The sequence below is a fragment of the Ambystoma mexicanum genome, chromosome 5p (genome assembly GCF_040938575.1).
Source record: "Ambystoma mexicanum isolate Mex_15411 chromosome 5p, UKY_AmexF1_1, whole genome shotgun sequence".
In the NCBI taxonomy this organism is placed as follows: Eukaryota; Metazoa; Chordata; class Amphibia; order Caudata; family Ambystomatidae; genus Ambystoma; species Ambystoma mexicanum.
The window spans coordinates 500,105,372-500,117,660 of NC_090930.1; the positions used below are offsets into that span (position 1 = coordinate 500,105,372).

Here is a 12,289-nt window from a genome sequence, read left to right on the forward strand (position 1 = left end):
GGGTACGGAATCAGTCCTGAACTCTGTGCTGGATGACCTAGTTCGCTTGGTTGATCAGGGTGGTGACAGAGCAGTTTTGCTTTTAGACCTCTCAGCTGCTTTCGACATGGTCGATCACCCCACCCTGATCTCCCGTCTTTCTGCGGCTGGTCTTTCTGGCCAAGTTCTGGGGTGGTTCTCGGCCTTCCTGGCCAATCAGTCCCAGTCAGTCTCTCTTCATCCTTTCCCTTCTAAATCAGTATTGCTTTCTGTAGAGTCGCTCAGGGATCCACTCTTTCTCCTATGCTATTCAATATCTATATTAGGCCTCTTCTGCTTCTTATCTTATGGTTTCCACTATTTTTATGCCAACGATACACAAATCCTGGTCTGCCTGGATCTCACCCGATCTGCATTGGCGGCGAAGCTCTGGAGGTGTCTTGAGGACCTGGGTGCCTGGATGGCGACCAATTGGTTAAAGTTAAATGGCAACAAGACTGAGGTCCTTGTCGTTGGTACAAACTCCCCTCTCTCCTTCTGCACAACGGATTTTTGGCATGTCTCCCTTGGTCCTTTTCCTCTGCCATCACCCTCAGTCAGGAATTTGGGGGTTCAAATTACCTCATCCCTTTCTATGGATGAGCAGGTTGTGGCAGTCTGTACATTTGGCCATTTCAAACTGCGTATCCATCGGAAAAACTATTCCTTATATTCCGGCTAAGTGTGAAGCCCCTGTGGTGGCTGCGCTTTTCTTGAGCAGAGTGGACTATTGCAACTCACTCTACTTAGCTCAGCCTTGTTTTCTCATCAATCGACTTCAGCTGCTTCAAAATGCTGCGGCCAGGGCTATTCTCAACTCCCGTTTGGCGCCCACATGTCTCCTCTATTGAGGCAGCCCCATTGGCTGCCCATTGAGAAACTGATTTTCTTTAAATCCATGTGCATCGTTTATCTTGCCTTCTATGGGTTAGGGGCAGAATACATACAGTCAAAGTTTCCACGCTATTTGCCTGCTCATTGGGCCTCATTATGACTCAGGCGGTAAGGGGTTTACGGCGGCGTAAACAGCGCCGACCCTGATCCCGCCTGATTCCGAGGTCCCTTAGCGCCATGGAGGTTTTTACACCTGCTTTTAGCAGGTGTTAAAATCCATGGCGCTAAGGGACCTTGATGTTAATTACACCACCGTAATTTACGGTGGCGTAATTAACGCCTTCCCCACTCCCATTATGCCCTATGGGGCAAAAATGGGAATGGGGAGGGGTAAATGGGGATTGGGGACTTACCGCCCCGCCAACCTCGGAATGGGGCGGTAAGTCCGCCAACCACCATGGCGTAAACGTAGTTTACTCCATGGTGGTAAAGGTACGACCCAGGCGGTAACTTACTGCCTGGGTCGTAATGAGGCCCATTGTCTTCGATCTCAGTCCGCCCTCCGGGTGCCTGTCCCACGTATTAGACTAACCCGTATCGGTGGTCGTGCCTTCTCGGTGGCCGCTGCTCGCTCTGGGCTATGGCAGACCATTTCTCTTTCTGTCGGTCATTGAAAACGTTTCTATTCTAAATCTCTTGCTATATAATTTGCTGCTCCATGCTGCTAGCGCCAAGATACCCTCGGGCAAACGTGCGCTTAACAAGTATAGGTAACATAACATAACAATTGATTTTTAAAAAAAAAAAAAATACAATGCGCTGAAACCCGATTTGATGCTGCGCTGGACACAGGCATTGCTTGTGATCTTAAAAGTAAAAAAAATTACTCATTTAGATTTTCTTTTTAATGAAATACTGCGGAATGCATTCATCAATATATACATTCTATGTCAAGATCGGAGACAAGCATTATGCTTTAACTCTTTAATGCCACTCTTCACAGCAGCCTCTCTGCTTTAAAACACACTTCTCTTTCTTTTTTGTAAACAGTAAATAACCAAAAGAACAAAACGTCCATCCAAAACGTAAGGGACTACAAATCCCCAGAAGTCCCTAGTGTTCCTGTAGTTTTGTGCTTTTTCCAACAACCAATCCTGGCCCACTAGCACACTATCCACGTCATGTCATGTCCATAACTCCTCCTCTTTCTATGCTGCTCTTCCAAGCAGATAAGTACTTTTGGCAGTGCTCTTTTGCATAGCTCTCAACCTTTCATGGCCCTTGGGCGGGTGAAAACACCCGATTTTGCATTGGGCGGGTGAGAGCCCATTGATTCCTATGGGCGTGTAGGGGGCTTGGCGGGTGAGAGAGCTGCCTAAGTGGTGGGTGACACCCACCAAATGCAAGTGAGTTGTAAGGTATGCTTTTGTATTTTTCATTAAAATGCATTAACAGGTGCTGAGATTGAGTGCCTATTTGTAATGATCTTATGTGTTTTCACTGACAGGTATGATCGAGTGCTGAGAGGATTTTAGCTAGTATTTTTAATGATCTTATGTGTCTCCATTGACAGGCATAATCGAGTGCTTAGAGGGTTCCAACTAGTGTTTACTGGCAACGCGGCTTAGTCCACAGTGCGCGTGACAGCGTGGACAAGCCTGAGCGTATGCCGGACGCAACCCGCATTTAGGGTCAGAGAGGCGCAGAGTTGGACCTCCGGACTGATGCTCCTCCACCCGCCACTGTTGCGGATAGGGGGAAGGTGGAGTGAGAACAGCTTATCCAAAGATGCTAAGTGGCCCCTGGGGACCAGCCGGGACCACAAGCAATGACGCTCAAGCGTGGTGACAGGTGCTCTCCACGGGGCACACCTTAAGTGGCGGAGAAGGGAGAAAAGCACCCTTCACTACCGCCGACACGTATAGACGCAATCCCACCAGGGATATCCTGTCCTGCTACGTGGTATCTCTCAGAATGGGCCTCCAGGGCCCTGCGTGCGCCCCGCTAGAAATAAGGGACACAAAGCCTGTGATAACGGGTGATCTCTTATCTTTATTTCTTTTCACACTGCCGCGAACACGGCAAATCCCATGCGCATTAGTTCCTCCCAGTGTGACAAGCCTCCTCGTCACATCAAGTTAACTGTCTGCATGCAGGACATGACAAGGGAGTGAGCCATTCAATAAGATGCAGACACTTGAGGAAAGGCCATAACGTTTCAGTGTGCATGCATGTGCAATAGTAATTAATACGACGAAGCACGAAAAGGTTGACAGTGAAGTGTTATGGTTCACAGGGTCAATTACGAGTGCCTGCTCTCCTAGCAGCCTGCAACGGTCAGGCATTGATTGGCACTATGCACCTATTAACTAATTGTGACATGGAGCCAGACAGCTCTTCTCCAGTGAGGAGGAGCTGGAAATGGATAAGGATTTGTTCCTGGGTTTCAAGAGGGTACTGGGGGTTTCGCTGGCCATAGCCATGTAACAAGGAGTCCAGCCCATTCATGAACGGTTACAGGCACTTGAATCGCTCATCGTGACAAAGAACATGGCTCCAAAAGAAAAGGAAAAGAGAGCTCAGTCCAGGTGAAGGGACCGGGGCATCATGCCCCATGGGAAAAGGGGTGTCTAGGGGGTGCTGAAGACCAGAAGAGCACCCCATATTCTACCCCCATCCCCAGGTCTCCAAAATCGGGGCCTACAGCCGCCCCAGGAGGAAGCTGACCCATTCAGTAAGCTGAAATGCACTTTTCTAGGGAAATCGACAGTGCCAGTCCTCTTACCCCTTACCCCAGGGGCGAAAAACACAGGGGATGCCAATGATGGCGAGACTCCCTCAGAAAATGAGGAAGATGGCGACATCTAGCAGGACAATAGCAGTATAGTTGAGCGCAAAGTTATCCAAAGACACAACCGATGTAAGGGATGTAAGGGACGACATGGGTGACATGTTTCGATCCCAACAGCATACGACACCCCCAAGTCGAGTGAGTGACTACCCTCACCCAGGGTGGCCCAATACATTGCACAGCTCATTAAGAAGCCCCTAGAAAAGGAAGAGCACTTCTGAACGAGAACTGAGTGCCCTAGGCTGGATTTGCCCAGCAAAGTAATGGACACCCTAGAATTGGATGTGAAATTGGTCACATTTGTGACGAAGGCGACTAAGGACCTCAGGGATGGGGTGGACCGGGCCTGGAAGAATTGTCAGGACAAGGTTCTGGACATAGCCAGATCCCTGGCAAAGATTATGGACCTGGCATAGAGGGCGAGCCCATAGATGTGACTAGACTAGCGAGTTTGGTACAGAGGGCGGTATGCCTGCTAGGCAATGCCAGCTGCGCTCTGTCATCAGAAAGGCAGTGTAGTGTGCTGCTTAAAATCGACAGCAAGTTTGGAGATCTGGCGAATTGTGAAACGGGCAAGGCTGAACAAGGTCTCCAATTTGTGGAGATGTCAAAGTTCGTAGGGACCTACGCTGTGCTGGAGAAAACACAGACATCTATTAGCAAAATATTTCCAGGACGTGTTTTTATAGGGACCGGTCAGCATAGGTGCCGATCGACCGGTCGCTTCGACTTCACGAGGAGCCCCAAGGCCCTTTGCCTAATACTGGGAAAGCTAGCAACAAGACGCCTTCTCTACGTCCAGCGGGAGAGGACCCTGAGGGCAGTGAGGTTGTGGTGGATACAGACAACAGAGCGGTAACAGCGGTAAGTGCACATGGCAAGAGTTATCCCAAAGTGGGGGGAAGGACGCAGCTCTGTATAAGCAAGTGGCCGTAGCTATCAGCGATGCTTGGTTCTTGCCGACCATCATAGGCTTCAAGTTAGAATGTGTATGTCCCCCACAGCAAGACCAGTTCCCAGCAAAGCACAGAATGACAAAAGAAGAGGGAGCTCGCCTAGACAGCGAGCTAAGTGACATGGTAGTAAAAGGGGCAATAGAGCCATGCTTACGAGAGCGAACAGGGTTCTACAGCAATATGTTCCTGGTACACAGGAAAGGAAAAGTAAGGCCAGTGATCAATTTGAACGTTCCGAACAGTTGGCTGGTCTATCAGCATTTCACAATGGAGGGCATACAACTCCTCAAAGACATCCTGCACAAAGCAGACTGCCTGGCGAGGCTAGACTTGAAGGATGCATATATCACAATCCTAGTAGCGCCGCAGTGCAGGAACTTCCTAAGGTTTTTGTGGAAGGGTTATAGCTGGCGTTTCACCTGCCTACCCATCGGACTAGTGTCAGCCCCCTGGGCCTTTATCAAAGTCATGCAGCCAGTGGAAGAAGCCATCAGGGACAGAGGGATCAGGATCATTGTCTACCCATATGACATCTTGATCTTAGCGCATGACAGACAGACATTGGCAGCGCAGGTTCCATGGGTGTCCTCTCTACTAACTTCATTGGGTTTCCTAGTCAACAAGGAGAAGTCAGAGTTAGTACCGAGGTAGAGGATGGAGTTGTTAGGGTTCATTATAGACACCAGGAAGGCCACGCTAGAGCTTCCCTTACATAAGATGAGAACAATAAAGAAGGAATTAAAGGCGATGATTCTGAAGGCGCATATTTAGCTTCGGAGTCTAGCCAGGATAGTGGGTCTCTTAGCATCGTCGATCCAGGCGATATTTCCCAGGCCCCTTCACAACAGGGCCCTGCAAAGGCTTAAGATCAGACACTTGCAGGGAGGGGTCTGGTACCATCAGATGGTCCATCTAGACGAAGACGGGAGACTAGAACTAGAATGGTGGCTCCAGAATATGGAATCCTGGAATGGCCATATTCGGAGATGTACCGGAGCTGGTGATAGAGTCGGCGGCAAGCAGAGCAGGCTGGGACACAAGATGAGTGACACTGCAAACAGGGGAAAAAGGTCCCACCAAGAGTTGCAAATGCACAAACACACTTTTTGGAGCTTTTGGCGGGCTCATTCGCAGTGAAAGCTTTCGCCAAAGAGAGAGTAAGCTGCTGCATCCTGTTGAAGAGGGACAATATCTCAGCAGTGAGGTGCATAAACAGACTAGGGGGAACACGATCGAAAATGCTAGTAGAGCTAGTGAAAGACTTCTGGCATTACTGTCTAGAGAAGAAAATAGCGAAAACAGCACAGTATCTCCCAGGGAAGCAGAACGTAATCGCGGATTTGAACTCCAGGTACCTGGAGGATGTGAGCGACTGGAGGTTGCACAGGCCACTGTTCTTACAATTACAGGAGCTCTGGGGACAAGTAGACATAGACCTTTTCACCTTCAGGTTGAACACACAAACGCCAATGTATTTCAGCTGGAGGTTAGACTTGTGGGCATTGGGGATGGACGCGCTTCTCCACAGATGGTCGGGGCACTACACTATGCGTTTCCGCCGTTCACCATGCTGACGAGGACCCTGGCAAAGGTGCACAGGTAGCGAGCAGAGCTAGTAATAGTTTGTCCATTGTGGAAGTCGCAAGCATGGTTTCCAATTCTGATTTAACTTTCTTCAGATTTCCCGATAGTGATTCTGCCTCAATCGAACCAGCATGCAGAGTTTCAGGCATTGCTAGTCCTTCTCTGTCCTTTCAGTGGTTGCTGCAGAGTGTATCAGAGACTCCTGGGTGCCTTCCACCCTTAGGAGCTATGACACCGCTTGGGCCAAGTGGGAAGAGTGGTGCTCAACCCAGCATGTTTATCCCGTTTTGGCTCCTTTAGTGCAGGTCCAATTTCTTGGCAAGCTTGGCGCATGATGGTAGAGCTTTCCACACCATAGGAGTCTATGGGCCTCCCAGGCGTTAACCATGGCGTTATTAGCGCCATGGTTGATGCCGGTAATTTACCGATTCCGCCATGGTGAATGGCGGAATTACCGCCCCATTCCAAGGTTGGCAGGGCGGTAATTCCCCATTCACCATTGGCCCCTCCCCATTCCCATTTTTGCCCCCATAGGGCTCAATGGGAATGGGGAAGACGGTAATTACGGTACCACAAATTGCGGTACCGTAATTACCTCGAAAGTCCCTTTGCGGGTTCCTTCCTTAACGGCTGGTAAAACCAGCCGTTAAGGTGGGGACCCGCAAAGGGACCTCGTAATTGGGTGGTAGGGGGTTAACAGTGCCGACCACCTTTTACCGCGTTGTTAACCCCTTACCGCCTGGGTCGTAATGAGGCCCTATAGGTCAACCATTCCCGCAGGTCATGAGAACTTTGACGGAGCCACCATAGGTGAACGTTAGGCTTTTACAAGGTATCAAGATGCGTAAACCACAAACGGCCAGATATTCAGTGCTTTAGAACGTAGAGGTGGTCTTTCGACTGTTTATGCAGTGGGCGGCGAACACCTCCTTATCTATTCAATGTCTCTCTATTAAGCTGGCAATGTTGCTTTGCTTGGTGTCATGTAGGAGAGACTCAGACATGAAGGCACTAGAGCTCAGCAGGAAAGTCTTTTACCTGGAAGGGATAGCCTTTCATATCACTAAAAGAACAAAAAGCAGGTCCTCGTCATCTCATAGTCATACTTCCCTGAGGATCCAAGTTGTGCGTAAGCCCGGTGCATGAAAGCCCACGAAGAGGCTACCAAAGGGGTGAGACCCCGTGGAGTGGATCAGCTTTTGGTTGCACAAAGGAAAGCTTTTCATGCGGTAGCCTCGGCCACTATTGCTAGGTAGGTGCGGTAAGTAATGCACGTGGCAAGCGTAGACTTAGAGTTGTTTGGAGCGCATTCAGTTAGAGGGGCAATGGCGTCCAAGGCATTTGCATCAGGTGCTTCTTTGCCGGGAATTATGAAGTCAAATGATTGGTCTTCGAAGGGAACGTTTAAGACCTTTTATTTTAAGCCTGTATCATCTTTGGCTGCAGTAGTGATAGACAGCTTCAAGCAAGCATAATGCTCGCATCCGGTTTTGACATAGAATGAAATTACCCAGGCTTATAGCACCAGGTAGTCTTGATTCTATTAAAGACACAGAGGCAAGCATTATCTCACCCTGAATACGCAGGGGGATTTGCTGGTGCAAACATGCATGAAAGATTATCTAACGATATAAGCATATTGGCTTGTTATGTGAATATGTTTCGGAGCAGAGAGGTGTTAATGATGGATGTGCGGCATGGGCTGCATATTCCCTCCCTGATGTTGGTCTTTTGTTTGCTTCATAGGTGAGGACCATAAGTACTGTTGAGCTGAGCCGGTGGACTTAAGGGAGGAGAGTACATGAGTCAATATATGGTTCAAGGCAGAGCAAGTTCCCGCGTTTGTGTGGAAGTCACCTGATGGGTTCGCACTGATTTGAGAAGTTGGACGGTTGTCGTTGGTTGGATCATCAAAGAAAGAGGAGGAGATATGGACAGGACATGACATGGATAGTGTACTGGGCCAGGATTGGTTGTTGGAAAAAGCACAAAACTACAGGAACACTAGGGACTTCTGGGTATTGGTAGTCGCTCACGTTTTGGATGGAAGCTTTGTTGTCCTCTCCACCTCAGAGGAGGTTACCTGCATCAGAGCCTATGAGGAGCTCCTTCATTCTCATCCTGGCAAGGCCTTTCCATCATGGTCGCCAGGATACATCTGATGTTTTCTCCCTGGAGGCCTGAAGACCGCCTCCCAGCCCTTGGGATTGGTTGGGGCACAAAGAAGATCGGATGCCCATAGCCGGCAGGCAATGCCGGCCCCTCTACCGAGGCCCCCCTCTAATGACCCATTTTTTGTTTCATATTTCCTATCCCTCTCTCCACCTCAGAGGAGGTTGCCTGCATCATAGCCATGAGGAGCTCCTTCATTCTCATCCCGTCGTGGCCTTTCCATCATGGTCGCCAGGATGCATCAGATGTTACTGCCTGCACCCTGGAGTCCCTAAAACCGCCTCCCTGCCCTTGCGATTGGCTGGGGCACAAAGAAGAGCAGATACCTGTAGCCAGCAGGCGATGCCAGTCCCTCTCCCGAGTCCCACTCTTATGGTCCATTTTTCGTTCCATATTTCCAGTCCCTCTCTCCACCTCAGGAGGTTGTCTGCATCAGAGCCTGCGAGGAGCACCTTCATTCTCATCCCAACGAAGAGTCCCTAAGACCGCCACCTTTGCCCTTGGTATTGACTGGGGCACAAAGGAGACTGGATGCCCGTAGTCGGCAGGCGATGACGGCCCCTCCCCTAAAGGCCCCCACTAAGGCTCCTGTCTGAGCCTGTCACAGCACCAGATTTTTCTACAAGTTTGGCTCAAGTACTTTTATCGCCTGCACTGGTAAGCAGATAACAATTATAACGGCCCCCCCAACACTTGCCTAGAGACTCTCACTTTCTTCACCACTATCGCGTACTTTCTCCCCTTATCCACCGATATATGCAGCTCAAACACAACCTTTATTACCACCCGGATTGTATGACCCCGAGTACTGTTATGTACATGATGCATCAAGGTGTTCTTTAAACTCTGCTAACTTTTCATTTCCCATGCCCTAGAATGCTTTGTGAATAACTCAAACTTAGCTGTTCCTTGATCTGTGTAATCGTCCCACTTCTGGCTCGTACAATGCCTTGGGTAATGCATTAAGGGTTTTTTGGGACTATGTTAACATTCTTGTATAAACCCCACCCCAACATGATGTGCGGCTTTACCATACCTATCTGACTCTAATGTTGCCTGATATATCCCCCATAACATGAGGTGAGACTTTGCCAGTTTATGTACACATACCATTATATGAACGTAACCATAGCTTTATTCATGCACTTTTTATGTATCATGTACTTTCTGTAACTAGCACCTAGATGCCTGGGGGCTTTGTGCGCTGAAACAAATGCAAAAAATAAATCAATAAAAATACTGTTAAAAAAAAGAGAAATTTGCTTTAAAGAGAGGCTGCTGTGAAGAGTGGCATTAAAGAGTTAAAGCATAATGCTCGCCTCTGTGTCTTTAATAGAATCAAGACTACCTGGCGCTATAAGCCTGGGCAATCTTCATTATATAAATTTAAAGAAAATTTGTGCACACAGCATTATCGAAACCAACCATTCAATACTTGACTGTCTCAAGTTTGTACGTTACCTGAGAAGAATAAATATTTTTGAGTTTAAAAAAGGGTTTCAAGAAACCAGTCTAAAAAGAGATTACAGAAGAAGTAGTAAGCAATATTGTGTGAAAAGTAACAAATGTACAAAGATCTGTAAGGAATAGAAGCGCTTTATCCAAAGTGATTAATGATATGCCTTAGTTTCCTGTGAATGGCATAATTCTGCATAGGGTTTCCAAAACGACTGGCAAATCATTGTGGTTAAAAAAGAGAGATTTGGAAAGTCACCTCTGATGGTGTCATCACTTCCCAGCTGTGACCTCTCCCCATGTGCCCAGGGGATGGCAGCTTTTACCTGAACCTGACCTTGTATGCGGCTATATGTGGGAGGATCACACAGGAGGAGACAACCTCCAGGGGAGTAGCAGAGCACCATCAAAGGCGGCATGGTATTCCCCTTCCTCTAATGAGGATACCCCATCCATACCCAATGCCTTAATGCATGTTGTTACACTTCTCCTCATTCCCCTAAGAAAGAAACTGAAGACCTACTAACAAGATTTGACATATCCTTCACAACTCATGACAATTGCTCCTCCGACTCTGCTTAAAAGCTATTCAGAACTAACTTGCACTTGAAGATTTCTGAGAATGCTCACCCAGACTTTCCCTGTAAAACATCAAAAATGGACTTCCATTCCCATAACTGTAGGAATACTGGGACGAGGAAGATGAGCTGAATGATGCAGAGTGGGAAAGACCAAGCACGCAAATTGTGCTTGTTTTGCTGTTCAAAAAGTGCCTGGATATATTACACAGAACTCTTAGCTGCTTTCTCCTCCAGTGCACTGAACGAAAACCTTGTACGCTGGGGAGCAATTATTCACACAGACACTCAATTGCACTGCTAACTGGCTTTTTACAGCCTCTTCATTCATACCATTGACAAAACATTAAACTAATGGATAAATGCAGTAAAAAGTACTAAATGGTTGAATGAATGCTATACATGTGGAGAATAAAAGACGTCTAAATAAAATACATCACTGTTGACACAGCAGGAGAAAACATCCTGATCTCGCCAGGAGTCACTGAAAAGCCCTGAAACAGTCCAGGAGAGAGATCTCGGCATCAACAGGCCTAGAGCGATGTGTCCATCCTCCAAGTGTAGCTTTCTACTGACTGCCTCAGCACCCCTCCTTTTAAGCCCTTCGCAATCGCGAAGTGGCACCTTCTAGAACTTTCTGGCTCTTTAAGTGTCTACCCATTGGCAGCTCTCAAAGCCCCCAGCATGAGTGACCCATGATAACCTTGAAGGAGCAGAACTCTTCACTTTCTCAAGAAAGCATGAAAACAACTCCATAATTCACATTCAGTTTTGACAATGTCCTTGGTAATGTTATCAGGTACAAGCCGGCACCTGCTTATTTTAGCCTCTTCACACACAGTGTCCTTGGATGAGCAGTGCAAACTAACATAAGCAATGAATAATGTTGGAAACATGTTTGCCAGTGGTTCACATCAAGTGCAGATTCCACTGAGGCCTGGAGAAAATGTACACCATGGCGTCGAGTCTACCAAAGTGCACTGCGCACAAGCGCCATGTTTTGGTCCAAAGCATTACAATCCACCCTTGGACATTTGACTTCCCTAACTCAGTGGCACCAAAGTCGGGTTTTAGAACTGGCAAACTATCATGGATACATTCAGCATACACTGAATGCAACAACAGCAAAAGGTTATAATCACAACAATTACACAAATACAAGCAAAGGCGTAACACAGAGTACCTCCAACATCTGGAATCCAAGAAAACAGCCAGTCCCACCAATTCATGTTGTGGTATTGTGTTACCTGTTTCATTAAATTTTGGCTATGATTTTCAATAGACTGGGAATGGTCACTCAAATTAAAACAGCACATTCCTTCAACTGCGTTGCAACCCAGGTTATGTTTTAGCAATAGATAATCAGTAGCAGTTCGATTCTGTAAGGCTGGGTTTCATGTAGTTTCTCGCAGCTCCCCTGATCTTTAGAAGTATGATTGAGTCCTATCCCGATTAAATCTGCTAATTTGATTAAAGATTTATAGCCCCCTCAGCTAATGCCTAAACTCCCACCAATGAAATTGCAAGAGCCAAAATCTCAGATTTTGATAACAAGTGCACATTTGAATCACAGTCTGGAGATAACCCTACAGATTCAAATGTTGATCTTCTCATTCGATGTAAGGCTGGTTGCAAAGAAAACATAATTAATCCAAACCGTGTTAAGGCACATGGTCCTCCAGAAATGTTAGCAGGAATGTAAGTATGTGTGATGTTGCCACATGAAAAAAGCCGCCCTCTGAAGTTTCACATTGTTCAAATGACTAGCAGCTACAACTGTTTGATTACATAACATCGTATTATTCACGCTGGTGCATGTGCTTGGAGTGTGCCAGCACAAC

The 12,289-nt window shown here is 47.5% G+C and overlaps 1 long non-coding RNA gene across 1 annotated transcript; it reads left to right on the forward strand.

The window, feature by feature from the left end:
- The first annotated feature begins 2,070 nt into the window (after nucleotides 1–2,070).
- On the forward strand, nucleotides 2,071–9,727 carry LOC138481044 (uncharacterized). The gene is made up of 2 exons (XR_011274187.1): nucleotides 2,071–2,270; nucleotides 7,990–9,727. It is a non-coding gene; the product is annotated as an uncharacterized lncRNA (long non-coding RNA).
- The last annotated feature ends 2,562 nt before the right edge of the window (nucleotides 9,728–12,289 follow it).